The 18792-nt window shown below is 38.8% G+C and overlaps 1 protein-coding gene across 26 annotated transcripts in view; it reads right to left on the minus strand.

Moving 5' to 3' along the window:
* RALYL (RALY RNA binding protein like) overlaps positions 1 to 18792 on the minus strand; it is a 614199-nt gene that overhangs the window by 329932 nt on the left and 265475 nt on the right. The window lies entirely within an intron of this gene.

Genomic DNA, 18792 nt, shown 5'->3' on the forward strand with positions numbered 1-18792 from the left:
TGTTACTGGAATCAGTAAAGTTACACTAGGGAAAGATTTGGCTTCAGATTGTAGATTTATGCCCTTATTTTTACAAATCACATAGCTTGGTGGAGCAGCATCAATATATTGCATGCTCTGTCTACTCCCATGAAAACAGCAGCTGCAACTTCCTGTGCTCATGCAGCTCTATGCTTATAAATAAGATCCACCTAACTTTGATAGGTTTCAGAGTAGCAGCCGTCTTAGTCTGTATCTGCAAAAAGAACAGGAGGACTTGTGGCACCTTGGAGACTAACCAATTTATTTGAGCATAAGCTTTCGTGAGCTACAGCTCACTTCATCAGATGCATTCAGTGGAAAATACAGTGAGGAGATTTATATACACACAGAACATGAAAAAATGGGGGGGGGGAGACCTTTTGTAGTGATAATCAAGGACAGGCCCAACAAAGAAAATAACAGCACACCACTAGCTATCACCTTCAGCCCCCAACTAAAACCTCTCCAACGCATCATCAAGGATCTACAACCTATCCTGAAGGACGACCCATCACTCTCACAAATCTTGGGAGACAGGCCAGTCCTTGCCTACAGACAGCCCCCCAACCTGAAGCAAATACTCACCAGCCACCACACAACAGAACCACTAACCCAGGAACCTATCCTTGCAACAAAGCCCGTTGCCAACTGTGTCCGCATATCTATTCAGGGGACGCCATCATAGGGCCTAATCACATCAGCCACCTTATCAGAGGCTCGTTCACCTATACATCTACCAATGTGATATATGCCATCATGTGCCAGCAATGCCCCTCTGCTATGTACATTGGTCAAACTGGACAGTCTCTACGTAAAAGAATAAATGGACACAAATCAGATGTCAAGAATTATAACATTCATAAACCAGTCGGAGAACACTTCAATCTCTCTGGTCACTCAATTACAGACCTAAAAGTTGGAATATTACAACAAAAAGACTTCAAAAACAGACTCCAACGAGAGACTGCTGAATTGGAATTAATTTGCAAACTGGATACAATTAACTTAGGCTTGAATAGAGCCTGGGAGTGGATGGGTCATTACACAAAGTAAAACTATTTCCCCATGTTTATTTCCCCCACCCCGCACTGTTCCTCAGATGTTCCTGTTAACTGCTGGAAATGGCCCACCTTGATTATCACTACAAAAGGTTTTCTCCCCCCCCTTCGCCCCCCCCCCCCCGCTCTCCTGCTGGTAATAGCTCATCTTAAGTGATCACTCTCCTTACAGTGTGTATGATAACACCCATTTTTTCATGTTCTGTGTGTATATAAATCTCCTCACTGTATTTTCCATTGAATGCATCCGATGAAGTGAGCTGTAGCTCACGAAAGCTTATGCTCAAATAAATTGGTTAGTCTCTAAGGTGCCACAAATACTCCTTTTCTTTTTGCTAACTTTGATAATATTTCATAACCAAGAAGCTAATAAGTATAATATGCAAATCATACATGCCTAAAGCTTCCTTTCCTTGCATTTACACCTGCTATCACTTAAGTGGAGGTAGAATGAGTATTCCATATGGCTGCTGGCATTTCTCCAGCTACACTAAGCAATAAACGGTCAAAAACATCCATATACATTAAACAACAATTTTAATAAATATGAGGTCATTCATATAGTAATTAAGTACATACCATCTCTTACAACTACTTTGTTATTGCTCTGTTTTAATTTAGTCATATTTTAGTTGAGATCATATCACAATAGCAGCTCAAGCAAGGCATAATGTGAGAAGGCAGTCCAATTAAAAACTGCTTACAATTAAAGCACTGGTTTCAGAGTAGCAGCCGTGTTAGTCTGTATTTGCAAAAAGAATGAGGAGGACTTGTGACACCTTAGAGACTAACACATTTATTTGAGCATAAGCTTTCGTGAGCTTATGCTACACGAAAGCTTATGCTACACGAAAGCTTATGCTCAAATAAATTTGTTAGTCTCTAAGGTGCCACAAGTCCTCCTATTCTTTCTAGTTAAAGCATGGTTCATTTCTCAAGACCTCCATTCTGGACTCCTAAAGACTGACAGTAACTAGCACAAGTATAATTTTTTTAAATCAATAGCTACCACATATTAAGAGCTAGAAGAAAGGAAACCATTGTTATTGAACTCAGTACAATTCCTAGGGCACAAAAATGTCCTCATCAAAAGAACCATTACCACGACTAGCACTATTTTTGGCACTCTTAGAAGAAACTGATTCAGTCCCACATACCAGATGTTGGCTTCAAGGGCCAGAAGGGACCATTCCAAGGCCAGAAGGGACCATTGTGATTATCTAGTCTGACATCTTGCATTACAGATGCCATAGAATTCCCCGCCCCCTTCCAAAATAATCCCTAGAGCATATCTTTTGGAAGAACATCCAATCTTGATTTAAAAATTACCACTCATGGAGAATCTACCACAACCCTTGGTAAATTGTTCCAAAGGTTAATTACCTTCATGGTGCGATCATGGTTGAGGCATGCTAGCAAGCTTGAGCTTTCAAAGCCAAGGAAAACCAAGTACTTGATTTATCAAAAGAACACACACACACAATATAGGCAATTAGTCGGGCAACTTTCACCAGCAATAAACTTACTTAATAATACAACATTCAAAGAATTTATAATTAGACAAAAGACTATTATTTATTATAACAACATCAATTCCAAATGGATCCTTGCCTGAAGGCACACAAACAGAACACACAACTTTCAGCCTACAAAAGCCAATGAAGTAGCCTTCACCAAAGAAGCCTCCGCTTCATTGTATGCAAGATTCGCACCAAAGTAACCACCCTTCCCTCCACATTGCAGCATCCAAACCCAGCAATCCAAGTTGGAGTGGTGGTATGGAATGGTGGCTAGGTAGGATCAGCTAAGAGATCTGTGATAACCCCATTAAGTTTGCAGTAACTAACTACAATGGTTTTAGTAAAGCCACTTGGAGGCAGTATGGCCCAATGGATAGGGTAATGGCCTGCCTCCTCTCCTAATTTACTGTGTGAACTTTGACAGTCACTTCATCTCTCTATGACTCTGGTTTCCCTTTCATACTTTGTCTCTTTAGATTATAAGCTTTTCAGAGCAGGACCTGTTTCTCATTATGTTTATACAGCACATAGTACAGTGGTGTATGATCTGGGTTGAGGTCTCTAGGCACTTCCATCACATAAATAAATAATAAACTGGCAGTAAAAAAGATAAAAATTAAAAGAAAACAGAAGTTAAGTTATGGCTATAGCCATTAAAAATATATTATGTTCTAACTCCCCCATGTTGTTTCACCATTTGACATGGGAGTTTTGGAGCATTCATTTGTTATTTGATTTAAAAAAAATCCTTTTTCATTTTTACACCCAATTTTGCTCTGCAATAGATTAAACAGAGTTTGAATAGGACATTGTATCTTTCTGTCCTGTAACCAGAATTTGCATTGCAAAGTATATGATTTTGTGTCAAAAAGAAAAGTGTTTGTCTGGTGGGTTCTCTCATATTCAAACAAACAGTAAGGAAAATGTGTTACTGAAATTCAAAGAATAAGAATAATATTAACAGTTGTGTAATTGAGATTGGATTGCCTTGCTGGGCTATGTATAATAAAACTGTGCATATTTCACAAAGTCAAAGACACACAGGATTCTCCATTACAATGATAAAGAACTTACGATAAGTTTTGCATCCTGCTAACAATATCCATTTGTGAACAATGAATTGTACTCAGCATATCTGTATTCTTATCTACAGAATTGTAAAAATGATATGCCTAAGCTCTGACAACTGAAGGAAAAAGAAAACCATTTACTTTTTGCAATTATTGCGGAACCTAACGTAGTATTTGAATTGATCTAATTTCCTTGTAGCTTTTAATAAGATATAACTCAATCATCTTGTTAATTTCTTACCATATCAGTTTTACAAATATCTTCTGTGCATACCAGCTGTGGTTATAAATATATCTGGCATATAAGAGATATATATTCAAAAAGACTATTTCACAATAAGTATGCAACTTTTGATGAAATGCATTGATTTGTTTTGTTATGTTGAAACTGACTCAGAATTGCAGCAGTAATAATAAACCCTTAAACTGTCTTACTTGACTTAAGAACTAAAATCATTCCTCACCATGCAGATTACTAATGCTTTGGTATATTGAAATCACAACCCTCTCTAATTTAGTAATTTTCAACCTTGCTTCTAAAAGACCACCAGAATTTTATTTTTATGTAGATATGAATGCAACCTCCTTTGTTTTTAGAACAGTATGTTTGAATAATATATATATGCTATTATTTATACAGGGAGAACAGGTATGCATGGCAAATGAAACCCTGGCCCTACTGAAATCAGTGGAAGTTTGCCATTGCTTTTAGTGGGGTCAGGATTTTACCCACTGTCTTTGACCCAAAGACATTACAGTATAAGGCTCCAATTCTGTAAAGACTTACTTACATGCTTAACCTTGAGCATATGAGCTACTCACCTGTTTAAAATTAAGCATGTAAGTAAGTCTTTGAAGGACCAGGTCCTAAAATGGGGTGAAAAATTCACACCCTTGAGAGATGTAGCTCATGATGTAAACAGTGCTAGGTCAAAGGAAGAATTCTTCCATCAACCTAGCGACTGCCTCTTGAGGAGGTGGATTAATTACAGCAATGGGAGAACCATTCTCCTTGCTGTCGTGCATCTACACTGAAGCACTACAGCTACACAGCTACAGTGCTGCAACTGTGTTGCTGTGGTGCTTTAAGTGTGGACGTAGCCTCAGCAAAACAAAAACTGACTGTCCCAACAGGCTTCAAACAGGAGATGTGGTCAATAAGGTTTGTGAGTTTTCCAAACATCTTTTTCCTGTTTGGTTCACGCCATCAGGTCTTTCAGACATGACATTTCATGGCTTATTCAATGCACAAAAACCATAGGAATAAAATTAGGTATGTACATAATTTCTGGTTGCCAATTTCATTAAAACGTTGACAACTGCACAATATTAAAAATACTAAAAAACCACAATCACTGAAAATTTACTTGTTTAAGAGTTGTGCGGGTTTCCATAGCATGGGAACTAGACAACATTTTTGTGACCTCTTGTCCTATCCATCCTTAAATGGGCAAAATGTAGCACTTCCCTACATGTTCGTACTTTCCAAACATAAATCATTAGAATGAGGACATCTTTATCTGAATATTCTCCAGAATCTATTCTGCTTTCAAGACTGAAATTCATGGTCCCATAAATCCTACCACACTTGCATTTTGCTAATAGTTGGTCAATGTTTTGTCATGATTCATAGCATGTGTCCATTGTCACAAGGGTTAAGAGTCTGTAAATATTAAGAATACATGTTTATCACTGAAAAGCAAAAACATGTAGCAAAACATGTATAAGTTCTTTTTATTCTATATGAAATTCCCCTCCTTTCTAAATGTCTGAAGATGTGTATTTAAGCAGTAACAATAATGACAACGTTAACATACATTTCTTAGTGATTCAAACTGCAATCAAAATATTTTAAGTGTTCTTTGTTAGGCTGAAATGTCCTATAGCATGGATTTACCATACAATGGCAATAACATTTTATGAGCAAAATTCAGTGTTCATGTTAATTCCCTTTAATTGGCCATTAAAATAGTTTTATCTCAGCTAAAGTTAGTCAACGATAAAACAATATAACATTTTATACACCTGCTGAAAGAAAGAATTTTAGATTTATTTGGACAAAAAGAAAAAAAAATCTGTCATACGTAGCTTGGGAAAGCCTTGCTTCTTGGTTTAAGGTCATTTAAAATAAGCTACTGTATCTATGGTAAGCAAACAAAGAGTAATCAGTTACTGAGAAGAGGGCACCTGTTGTTAAATCACTAACTGTATGTCTACACAGGGAAGAAAAACATGGGCTTGGTCACGTAGCCTGCACTCCAGCACAAGCCCAGAAATCTACCCAGCAATGAAACAGCCCCGCAGCCTGGGTCCTGCAAGCCTGAGTTGGCTGGCACAAGGCCCGCTGCGGGTTATTCTTTGCTGTGCAGACATACCCTTAGTGTCAAAACATTTTGGGTCTGATATAATGCTTATTAAAATCAGTGAAAAGCCTCCCAATGAGTTCAATGATCTTTGGATCAGACCTTTTTAGTACAGTTTGTTTGTTTTGGTTTTACAGCTTTTTCTTTCAATTATTTTTAAGAAGTGCTTGACACATTGTGTCTGTAACATGGACAAAGCTCCTTTCATGCTGACAGTGCTGAGAATCATACCAATAAAAAATATATCAATTCTTTCCAAGCCTGGAAGAAAATGAAGGGGTTTAAAAGACTTAGTAGATTGCACTTCTTGGTCTGCTGCTGCTGCTGCTGTTCTTCTCAAGGAGATAAGCAGTTTATCATTCTCTGGATAAGGTGAATAAGAACATCCATTCTAATAAATCTGGGTTTTATGTAATACATACTGATTTGCCATAGCACACAGAAAAATATTCTAGGCTATTTCTGTGAATACATTTGTTTTAAAATAATTTAAACTCCAAAAAATGAAGGAGGACAATGAAAGAGTCAGTCCCTAAGGGGCAGAGAGTACATCAAGCAGAAATAGGGGGCTGCAAAGGGCCAGCAGGATAGGGGGAAATACCTTCCTGCTCCACATATCACTGGGCCCAGATATCAGCAGGCTCCTCTTTCCCTAGCCACATGGGCTGGGGAGAAAGAGAGGCACTTTTGTAGGGGCAGCCACTATATTTGTAGCCAGTTATCTTGTCTCCTCTTAGTTATCGTTTAGTAAGATGATGTCTAGTTTGCTATTTTAATACTTCCTCATCAGTCATTCCTTCTATCCTCTTTATCACTTTTGTTGCATTTCTCTGAATTTCCTCCAATGTAATAAAATCTTTGTTACTGAGGTGCTTAAAACTGAATGTAGTTTCTGGCTGTAGGTGCAATGATACCAGAAAGTATAGGTGGGGGGGGGACGGGGACGACAACTGCATCTCTCCCTTTTTAGCAACTTGTTTCTTCTATAAATTGCAACCAATATGTCATTAGCTTTTTTATTGTCATACCACGTGCCAAATTCATGGCGAATTTGCTGTTCCAATTTTTGGTCTCTTTTGACATTACTGCTTTCCCTTTAGTTAAATATCTGTGTCTAGTGTTAATTGTCCTCATATATGTCAGCTTGAATAGGTCAAGGCTCAATCTCATTCTGTTTTCTTATTTCTAACTTTCAAAGACCTTTTACATGATTTCTTTGCTCTCAAAGACGTTTGTAACTCCTAAGTTTAATACCATATGCAAATTTAACTCTTCCAAATAATTAAAGGTTTCAGAGTAGCAGCCGTGTTAGTCTGTATTCACAAAAAGAAAAGGAGCACTTGTGGCACCTTAGAGACTAACCAATTTATTTGAGCATAAGCTTTCGTGAGCTACAGCTCACTTCATTGGATGCATAAAGTGGAAAGTACAGTGAGGAGATTTTATAGATACACACAGACCATGAAAAAATATACATTGCAAGGAGAGTGATCACTTAAGATGAGCTAGTACCAGCAGGAAAGTATACTAAGTGAAACTATTTCCCCTTGTTTATTCCTTCTCCCCCTTCCCCCCCGCCACTGTTCCTCAGATGTTGTTGTTAACTCCTGGAAATGTGCTGGAAATGGCCCACCTTGATTATCACTTCAAAAGGTTTTCTCTCCCCCGACCCCAACCTCCTGCTGGTAATAGCTCATCTTAAGTGATCGCTCTCCTTACAATGTATATTTTTTCATGGTCTGTGTGTATGTATAAAATCTCCTTACTGTACTTTCCACTTTATGCATCCAATGAAGTGAGCTGTAGCTCATGAAAGCTTATACTCAAATAAATTGGTTAGTCTCTAAGGTGCCACAAGTACTCCTTTTCTTTTTGCAAATAATTAAAGATATTAAAATAAAAACAGATCTAATGATGATCCCCGTAGCATCCTACTAGACAACTCTCCCACAACTCAATAACTTGTCATTTCTCATTGTTTTCATTTGTCATGTCCTACAGCTAGTTGTCAGTCTATGTGACAATGTTCATACCCAAGCCAATTTGAATTTATTCTTCAACTAACATTTTCTAAGACATAGCATCAACTGCTTCACTGAAATCACAATTTGTGTCTTATAAGAACCTGTTTGTTTTTTTAATTGCTCATGGCTCAGTTATCTATTAGCTGTTTACAGAGCATCTAATTAGACCAATTTCATCCCACTGAAGTCAACAGCAAAACTTCCAGTAACTATAATTGGGGTAGAATTTGGCCCTTAATATTTGCTATGTTATTTTACTAGGGATTGAAGTTAGATTTGAGAGTCATCATGGTCAATGGTGCCAAGCAGGAAGTTAGAAGCTTCCGAGTTCTATCAGCATTGACTAGTTGTATGGCCTTGGACAGCTCATTTAATATCGCTACCTCAGCCTCTCCATCTGTAAAGTGGGAGTAATAATACTCACAATCACTTACCTAACAAGGTTATTGTGAACATTAACTAGTTGCCTATAAAGTAAAATGCTCTGGCATTAGTAGGTTGATGGAAAATGAATAGCCAGGGTTCCTTTTTGAAGCTTAGCATAAGGATGCAGGGACTAGATCCCATGCCTGGGAAACCTGATGTTCCCACGGAGCCACCAGAAGGCCATGCAAAGCCACAGCCAGGGAGCACCGTGGAGAATAGGTGCTGCAGGGATAGGCCTGGGACCTAAGGACCCAGGGACCCAGAGTAACAGTATCCTGAAGCCCTTTGATGGGCCAACCACCCTATTTAGCCCTAAAGGATGCCCCAGGAAGTTGTCTGGGCAACAACACAGATTTGGGGCTTGCTGCAACTCCAGACCTCATCTCATCTCTTGATCTCTGGTCTCTGATCCCAGCCTGACCCTGATTCCTGCCTCTGGATTCCAGCCTGGTACTACCTCTGGTTTCCACTCTCCGACCCCAGTCTGATTTTGACCCCAACTATTGTTTATTGAACCCGACTCTAGTGATTCCTCTGATCCCGGCACACCAACTACCATCCCTGATGTGTGGACCCCAGCCCAGCTCTAACTGCTAGGCCAGTCCACTTGCTTCTGGTCCCTTATACTTAGTGCTATATTTACTTTCCTCTTATCTTCAGTTCTTCACAACTCTTCAGAAATAATTGTCATTAACTCCTTTAATATATTAGCACGCATATCAGCAACCCACCCCAGGATTTATGTATGTACAATTGTTCCAAGTATTTTACATGCTTTGTAAATCCATAACTGGATTTACATAGTCTTCCTCATAGCTTCATTGTCCCAACTTTTTATTTTACTGTTCATGTTAAATACAGACACTTAAAAGTACTTCAGTATCATAGACAGTTCAGAATCAACAGTAACATCATCCCCCTCCTTGTTTACCCTCTTTCCCTTGGTCCTACTTTCTCTCCAGTATTTTGTTTTTCCTGATATATTTGGAACTGTTCTTGGTTCCCTCAATCCCTTTGGCTAATAACTACTAGACACAAGATATAGTCTAAAAGACAAAGCACAGTGCTGGGAGCCAAGCTTGTCTGATTTCTAATCCCAGCTCTATCACCTATTTACTGCTTAATTTTGGAAAAGTTGCTAAATGCGGGATTGTGTCATTGTTTTACTCAGCTGAGCTGAGGAGTAAGCCCTCTCCACCAACCTCTTATTAAACCTACCTGGATCTTGGGTTTATGGTATATTGGAAACAGGTTAAAAATGACAAGCTATCACTTTAAATGTGAGGGATTTTCTGGTTGTGTTTGTAGGCTAGGAGGCTCTGAGGGAAGCCATGTGATCTGGGTTGTCTCACCAGTCTGGAGACAGCTTGAAGCAAACTAGGATGATCTGTGCTTCTGTGCCATAGGAGCAGACTGTTTTCTCTCTGTGTGTTTTGAGGTTCTTGTGTGTTATCGTTCTGAATTCTAAGGAAAATTAAAGTATTGTTACACTGCACCCTTCCAGCAACAGTATTTGTTTTCCATCTAATGTATGCATGCTGTGAACACAACAGGGTACAGGTCTCATGTGGACTGCAGTCCTTTACACTTTGGAACATCCTTTGTGAGCAACTGGTTAGGAATGGCCACAAAGAGGCAGAGTTTGGCTCCACCCCCTCCTAACTGGTCAGTGTAGACAACCAGGTATGAGGAGGAAAGCACGTTACATCCTTTTGAGAGCTGTAGTAACTTACTTCCACCCCAGAGCAAGAAGGGAGAAAAAAGAGTATCAATTGCAAAATTTAGCTCCTGTTCTATTCAGCATCTTATACCATATCCCTGTGGTATCTGAGCGTTTGAGACTACAACCCAGTTCAACTGCTGCTGAAGGAATAAGTAAATTCTTCACCAAAATTTTCTTTGAATGGCATTTTCTCACCAATAATTATATACAGTAGCCATCTGCAATTAGTCACCTGCAGAAACTATTGCAAATTCCACATACCTTACCCATTCATAGAGAATTTGCTGTTTGGTCGTATTGATCTGACAGGAGTCTAAAAGAACGAAATGGACTTCATCAAGCTGAAATCCAGTGAATGTTAGAGAGGAAGGATGATCTAGTGGTAGGGTTCTAGCATGAACTTCAGAAGAACTGACTTCATGTTTCTGCACCCTCACAGATTTCCTATGTGATTTTAGTAACAGATTTTTAAAGGTATTTTGGTGCTTAAAGATTCAGATAGGCAATTTTGAAAATCCCAGTAGGCCCTTCCTTATGTGCCTAACTCCCATTGATTTCAAAGCAGTTAGGTGCTTTTGCAAATCCCACTAGGCACTTATCTGCATCAATAGGCATCTAAATGCCTTTTGCAAATCTGGCCCTTAATCTCTCAATTTCCCACCTGTAAAATGGAGATAATAGCACTTCCCTACCTCACAGGGATGTTGAGAGGATAAATACATTAAAAACTGTGAGAGATTCAGAATTTACGGGAATAGAGGCCATATAAGGACCCAAGAGAACTAGGTTAATTTAAAACAAGCTGTTAAAAGCCGTTTCAAAAATTACATATGCCCTAAGCCCCCTGAAATATGTATGGTTTTATAATCATTTTCCTGTTTTTAAAAAATGTTTCTCTCCCCTGTTGCCTTGTGAAAGAAAGACCTACACAAACAAAAACAATCTAGACAGATAAGAGTGAAAACTGACCATAGATAAAGTGCTGTTGCCAAATACAAAAAGCAAACAAACTGAAAAAGATTTATTTTGCACAATTTTATTTCAGTCTCCATAGTCTTAGCTATTACTTCTACCTATAGCAGGTAAATTTTTTTCCATACAGGTGTTATTTTTAATTTAAGAATATGCCTTTATGAAAACTCTATCATGAGGTTCAATAAAGCTGGAATTTCGCTCAGATTTTAGATTCTCCTAACTATATGGTCCATCTCTCATGCTACAGCATAATAATTGAAGTCACTTCTCTAATTATATGTGTTTGTAATCATTTCAGCTACTTGTCAGAAACAAAGAAGCTAAAAACTGACTTTCCTAAGGCTATTCAGCTATGGTAGAATATCCAAGTGAATAAACACAGCATTACTTACAAACATTAACAAAAACCTTTGGTTGAGATTTTATTGAAACAGTGTTGTCAGGGTTTTTTGTCTGAATCCATATTTAATGCAGATAGAACATCCTGGACAAAAAGGAGAAAGATCCAGCATCTCACATTCTACTTTTGAAAGAGATACACATTTTTCCTGACGAATATTAAAGATCCTGATCTTGCAGTTCTAATGCATGCAAAATATCTATTAAAATAGGGGGGAAATGTCTGTATGGAAGTTAATGGATAAGGTTCGAAGTGGGTACTAATTCCATTAGAAGTGCATCTAGGCATCTAAGAGCACAGTTGTCTCTGAGGACAAGACTCTACTCATCTTACACAGACAAGTAGCCCCACTGAAGTGTAAATGATCAATTCAGCCACGTAAGGCCAGGTCTACATGCAGACTTCTGCCAGCAGAATGCTATGTTGGTCAGGAGTGTGAAGTGAAGAAGTGCGCTGAGCTGTACTGGCAGAAGTGCCTAATGTAGATGCATCTATATCGGTACAATTGCACTTTTACTGGTATAGTTTGATTTGCTTGAGGGGCACAGTTTTACTATACCAGTGCAAAGTGGAGCTTTGCCCATATTGCTGTGTCTACACTCGGGCCACTTTGCTAGTGTAGTACAGTGGACCAGGTTTCAGAGTAGCAGCTGTGTTAGTCTGTATCCGCAAAAAAGAAAAGAAGTTGTGGCACCTGAGAGACTAAACAACAATAAATTTGTTAGTCTCTAAGGTGCCACAAGTCCTCCTTTTCTTTTTACAGTATACCCGTGTAACGAAGCGGCCTCTGGTGGGACACTACTGAGAGTATCAATTCAGGATAAATTGCTTAGAGCAGGGCAGTTACAGTCCAAAGCTGGAGTTCCTTTACTATTTAGGCACGCCAAACCAGCCAAACAGAGAAGATTTTGGTTTTACCCCACTGGCTAACCAGAAGCCATACAAGCAATTCCCTTAGACACTCCAGTTTCCCAGTATCATCACTAGCAGCCACTCCTTATTAGGATGAATGGTTATGAAAACCAATACCCCAAAGGACCAAGCCCCAGACCCAGGTCAATATACTAGTCAGATCTTACCCACAAATCACACTGTTTCCAATCCTTTAGAATTTAAAATCTAAAGGTTTCTTCATAAAAAGAAAGAAATATAGATGAGAGCTAAAATTGGTTAAATGGAATCAATAACATATAGTAATGGCAGGTTCAGGCTTGAAGCAGTGATGGAATAAACTGCAGGTTCAAATCAAGTCTCTGGAGTACATCCACAGATTTGGATGGATCATTCAGTCCGTTGTTCAGTACTTCAGTTTGAAGCAAAGTTCCTTCAGAGGTAAGAAGCAGGATTGAAGACAAAATGGAGGGGTTTCCAGGCCCTTTTATATCCTCTGCCATGTGGAAGGACACCCCTTTGTTCTTACTGTGGAAAATCACAGCAGCGAGATGGAGTTTGGAGTCAGATGGGCGAGTCACAATTCCATGCATGACTCCGTTCTTTACAGGGAGAGCAGCCATTGCTCACATGCTACTTCGAAGGTTCCCAGGAAGACTTCTCATGTGGATTGGAGTCTCCCAGGGTCCATTGTCAGTTAAGTGTTTCTTGATTGGGCACTTAATCTGAAGAGTCTCTTCTCAGTAAGAAGAAAAGGAGTACTTGTGGCACCTTAGAGACTAACCAATTTATTTGAGCATGAGCTTTCGTGAGCTACAGCCACTTCATCGGATGCATCCGATGCATCCGATGAAGTGAGCTGTAGCTCACGAAAGCTCATGCTCAAATAAATTGGTTAGTCTCTAAGGTGCCACAAGTACTCCTTTTCTTTTTGCGAATACAGATTAACACGGCTGTTACTCTGAAATCTTCTCAGTAAGCTGGCCAAATGCTTCACTGGTGCTACTTAGAATCAAACACATTGACATACAAGTACATAGCCAATATTTATAGCTTCAAATACAAAAATGATACATGCATACAGATAGCATAATCATAACCAGCAAATCATAACCTTTCCATAGACGCCTCACTCGACAACCTTTGTACAATATTTGCTGCAAATATATAACAGTGTTTGCAACAATGATCTATAGGGTTACAGTTCATGTCAATAACGTCACAACCAGTATTCCCATACCAGTAACATGGTCCTAGTGTAGACATGGCCTAAGTCTAAGCAGTATTTAGTCCTTCAATTGTAACTCCCACTAATGTTAATAAGCTGTGACATGATGGTCATTCTCTCGCCTGTGCTAAATGTCTGTTTCGCCTAGCCCCTCAGAACTACTTTTCACCTCAGCCACCTGATCTTCATCCCTCCTCCTTCATTGCCTCCCTCTTCTCCACCGCCCTGTTTCCTTCTATTCTGTGTCTCCTCTGTCTTTTGTCTGTTTAGCTAATCCTCTCCTAACTATGCCCAATTCCCCCCCCCCCGACACACACACCCAAAAATCTGTGGCACTAACATGAGGTTTGCTGTCATTCCACCGTTCACTCTGCTTGTATGATTTGCCCCTACCCAGTATCTGCCTTGACTATTTAGACGAAACTCTTTGGGTCATAGATGTTTATTACTCTGTGTCTGTGCAGGCCATAACATAATGATCCCATTCTTGGGTGGTCTCTTGCCACTACCACACTAGGCATAATAAATAATGACATTAATGAGGTGCTCTGCTTAAGAATCAAAGTCAATAGGGAATTCTGTTAAAAAAACAGATAGCACAATCTGGATTGTTTTATTTAGAGTCTGATCCTTCTCCCAGTGAAGTCAATTGGGGTGGAGTCCTGGCCCCATCTAAATAAATGGGGCAAAAGTCCCATTGAAGTCATAGCATCAGAATTTCACTCTTGGAGGTTTTCTCTCTCCTCCAGTGCATTTGCTTCAGTGGGAATGGGATTGGGCCCTTATGTTGTATTATATTTTTAAAACTTGGAAAATAAGTTGAACCTCTAATACTGATGTAGCCTGTGCAACACTCCACCCCTCCTCCCCTGAATAACAATGTTTTTAAAAAGTGTTTCCACTGCAATTCTGAAGTACAAAGTGGATTTTGATTTATTTTGAAGGGAAAAAAATACACCCAGAAATAAAGCTTTGTCGGCAAGATTTTACAAGCAGCAATAGAAAACAAAACATTAAAATCCAGCACATTTTACAGGCACCCATCAAGGTTTCTGAAGCTAAAATTATGTATTAGATATTGAAAAATGGCACTATGGTCCTCATAGGTTAATGCATTTAGAAGATACTTATTCTTCTGATCTTCCTGTGCTGTAGTAGCTCTGACAATTCTGACAGTCAAGAAAACCCCCAATGAATTTTATTTTTATATAATTCACTTTATTGATTACTCTGAATCTTGTACATCACAGTGAAGGGACATTAAATTTCTAAAAAAAGTGCAGTAGAAACTGCAAACAGCAAATAATTTGCAATGAATAATTTATCCCATTAATTTCTATTTATTTAATTTTTTTCTATAGCGCCCATAATGATATCTAAGCTCTGATTTAGTGGGTGGGATATCTGAAAGGGTCCACTATTGGCCTAAATCTGCTCTCACTGAAGTCCATAATAAGACTGATTGATTTCAGTGGGGCCACTATTATGTAATCCCTTTCAAAAATCCCAGCCATCTTCTTTTTCTGTTTGCGGACGATACAACAGAAGACTTTGATTTCCTCAGTGTTTATTATTTGAAACTATTCAGTAAGCATTTGAGAATTTTTGCCAATACGACTCAATCATGAAAACCTTCCTTATTCACTCTTCAGGAGCTTGTTTACTTGTACCTAGTGAGGTGTCAGCAAAGAAGGTTTTGGAACAAACTGATAAATTAAACAGTAATAAGTCAGCAGTACCAGATGGTATTCACCCAAGAGTTCTGAAGTAACTCAAATATGAAATTGCTGAACTACTAACTGTGATATGTAACCTATCACTTAAATCAGCTTCTGTATCAGATGAGTAATGTGATGCCAATTTTTAGAAAAGGCTCCAGAGATGATCCTGGAAATTGCAGCTCAATAAGCCTTACTTCAGTAGCAGGCAAATTGGTTGAAACTATAGTAATAAACAGAATTATCAGATATGTAGATGAGCACAATATATTGGGGAAGAGTAAATATGGCTTTTGTAAAGGAAAATCATGCCTCACCAATCTATTAGAATTCTTTGAGGGGGTCAACAAACATATGGACAAGAGTGATCCAGTGGATATAGTGTACTTGGACTTTCAGAAAGCCTTTGACAAATCCCTCACCAAAGGCTCTTAGGTAAAGTAAGCAGTCATGGGATAAGAGGGAAGGTCCTCTCATAGATCAGTAACTGTTTTAGATGGGGGGAAGGGTAGGAATAAATGGTCAGTTTTCAGAATGGAGAGTGATAAATAGTGTGGTCTACCAAGGCTATGTCCTGAGACCAGTGCTGTTCAACATATTCATAAATGATCTGGGGAAACAGGGGTAGACAATGAGGTTGCAAGGTTTGCAAATAATACAAAATTACCCAAGATAGTTAAGTCCAAAGCAGACTGCGAAGAGTTACAAAGGGATTTCACAAAACTGGGTGCTGGGCAACAAAATGGCAGATGAAATTCAAGGCTGATAAAAGCAAAGTAATGCATATTTGAAAATATAATCCTAACTATACACACAAAATGAGGGGGCCAAAATGAGCTGTTACCACTCATAAAAGATCTTGGAGTCATTGTGGATAGTTCTCTGAAAACATCCACTCAATGTGCAGTGGCAGTCAAAAAATCTAACAGAATGTTAGGAACAATTAGGAAAGGGATAGATAATAAAACAGAAAATATCATAATGCCTCTATATAAATCCATGGTATGCCCATACCTTGAATATTGGAGGCAGTTCTGGTAGCCCTGTCTCAAAAAAAGTTATATTACAAATGGAAAAGATATGGAGAAGGTGGAAAAAAATGATTAAGGGTATTGAACAGTTTCCATATGAGGAGACATTAAAAAGATTGGAACTTTTCAGCTTGAAAAAAAAGAGATGACTGTGGCGGGATGTGATAGAAGTCTATAAAATCATGAATGGTGTGGAGAAGGTGAATAAGGAAGCATTCTTTACCCCTTCATATAGCACAAGAACCAGGGGTCACCCAATGAAATTAAATTGGGTTAAAAAAATGGGTTAATTAAATAAGTTCATGGAGGATAGGTCCATCAATGGCTATAAGACAAATTGGTCACAGCTGCAACCCCATGCTCTCGGTGTCCCTAAGCCTCTGCCTGCCAGATGCTGGGAATGGATGACAGGGGATGGGTCGCTTGATAATTTGCCTTGTTCTGTTCATTCCCTTTGAAACATGTGGCATTGGCCACTGTCAGAAGACAAGATACTTGACTAGATGGACCATTGATCTGAGCCAGAACAGCCATTCTTATGTTCTTATGATGTTGTACGTCACATATTACTATTCATTCCCTCACTGGATGAGTATGCAACTGCTTTAAAATTCTGTGAATATTCCTTCATGTATTTTTGAAGTTTAGTTTCCAGAAACATTTATGCCGGTAAAACTTGGATCCTCACAGACAGCAAACATAAAAGGGTGTCAGATACAGAAACATGGAGGGTCAGGCCAAGTGCCATGGTGGCAGCAGGCCAGGAACTGGAGTCAGAAGTCAGATCTGGAATCCAAAGTGGATCTGGAAGTGTGTTTGGAATAAAACAAGAGTAGGGCTAGGAGCTAGGCTGGAGCAAGGGCACAGCTGGAACAGGACTGGGAACAAGGCTGGAGCGGGAGCTGGAGGAGGGTTGGATTAGACTGAGGTCTATGGAGGCTGTCAACACCATCAGGAAGAGAACATTTCCAAGCAGACTGAACTGCCATTTCTCCTGTAAGGCTTATATTCCTGCCCTGAGAATCATCAGACCAGCTCCTGGCTTGTGGACTGACTGGAGCCTAGCACAGGAATGACTCATCACTGAATGTGGTTTACATAAGAGTGGCCATACTGAGTCAGACCAAAGGTCCATCTATCCCAGTATCCTGTCTTCCAACTGTGGCAGATGCCAGTTGCCCCAGAGGTAATCAGAACAAGTAATCATGAAGTGGTCCATCCCCTGAATCTAGTTCAGGGATGAATCTTTACCTCAAAAAGTTCACAAACAAGGCCAAAGCTAATTCCTTTACAAGTCTGTATAAATATTCATGAAAAAAGAAGTTTGCATTATTCATGCAGCCCATCTCATAAACTATGGCACTGTGAATTGATTATTTTAGTTTCATATAATCATATCATCTCAACTAATTATAATACAGGCGTGATGTTGTATGATCTCAACTTGGCCTTGTCAATAAAAATTAATTATCTGACAGAACTAATTATTTCAAGACTTCTGAACGTACACAGGAGGGATCAACATTGCCCTTTTAACATGCAAGTCTCAGTTCCCCAACCACATCGCATGCAACATACAATATTTTATTTCCATTAGTACCACCAGGTACTGCTCTAATGTGATTACATTCTTGCTAAATCTCCCCTTTGAAAAAAATATCTTCCTTTCCATTTAAAGTATTTCTATCTTTCTAAAAATTATATCTGCTATATTACTAATAAAAAGAGCACATTCTGCTTATGCCAGTAATGCCACTGATTTCAACAGGATTCTTGGGTGAGTAATATGGGCAAGATATGGCCAATTTATGTTAAGAGAAAGCATTGTTGCAATGATTTTTAATTCTAAGACTAACACAGATGCAGGGTTGTAACTTCAGAATGCTAATATCAGCAACATTAAAGGGCAGTACTTAAAATAGTGCTGGTAAATATTTTTTGCCCGGGAAATGCAAAAAGCATGTCTGAATATTTCCATCGAATTTGATTACATGCTGATTGCAGATGTTCTTGTAAGTTATTCAGCTCTTGATTATCAGGAAAGTTTACCAGATGTCATGCAGTAAGAAACTAGAATGGTAATTCCAAATGTACATGCTATAGCACTAAGAGAAATTGAAATGCGCCCACTTATGAATTTTATAAATTAGATCTTTTAAGTTATCAGGATTTCAATTTATGGAAGAGGCTGCATCTCAAATTATCCGCATATCTATAGCAAAAAGATACTTTGGTTGCTTTCTATTTTTATAAGCTAGTTTCAAAGTACAAAGTGCCATGTCCCTGTGAAATATAGGACAAAGTGACCTAAGGAAGTGACTATTAGTATCCCATTTCTTCTAGT

Source organism: Lepidochelys kempii, chromosome 2 (genome assembly GCF_965140285.1).
Source record: "Lepidochelys kempii isolate rLepKem1 chromosome 2, rLepKem1.hap1, whole genome shotgun sequence".
NCBI lineage: Eukaryota > Metazoa > Chordata > Testudines > Cheloniidae > Lepidochelys > Lepidochelys kempii.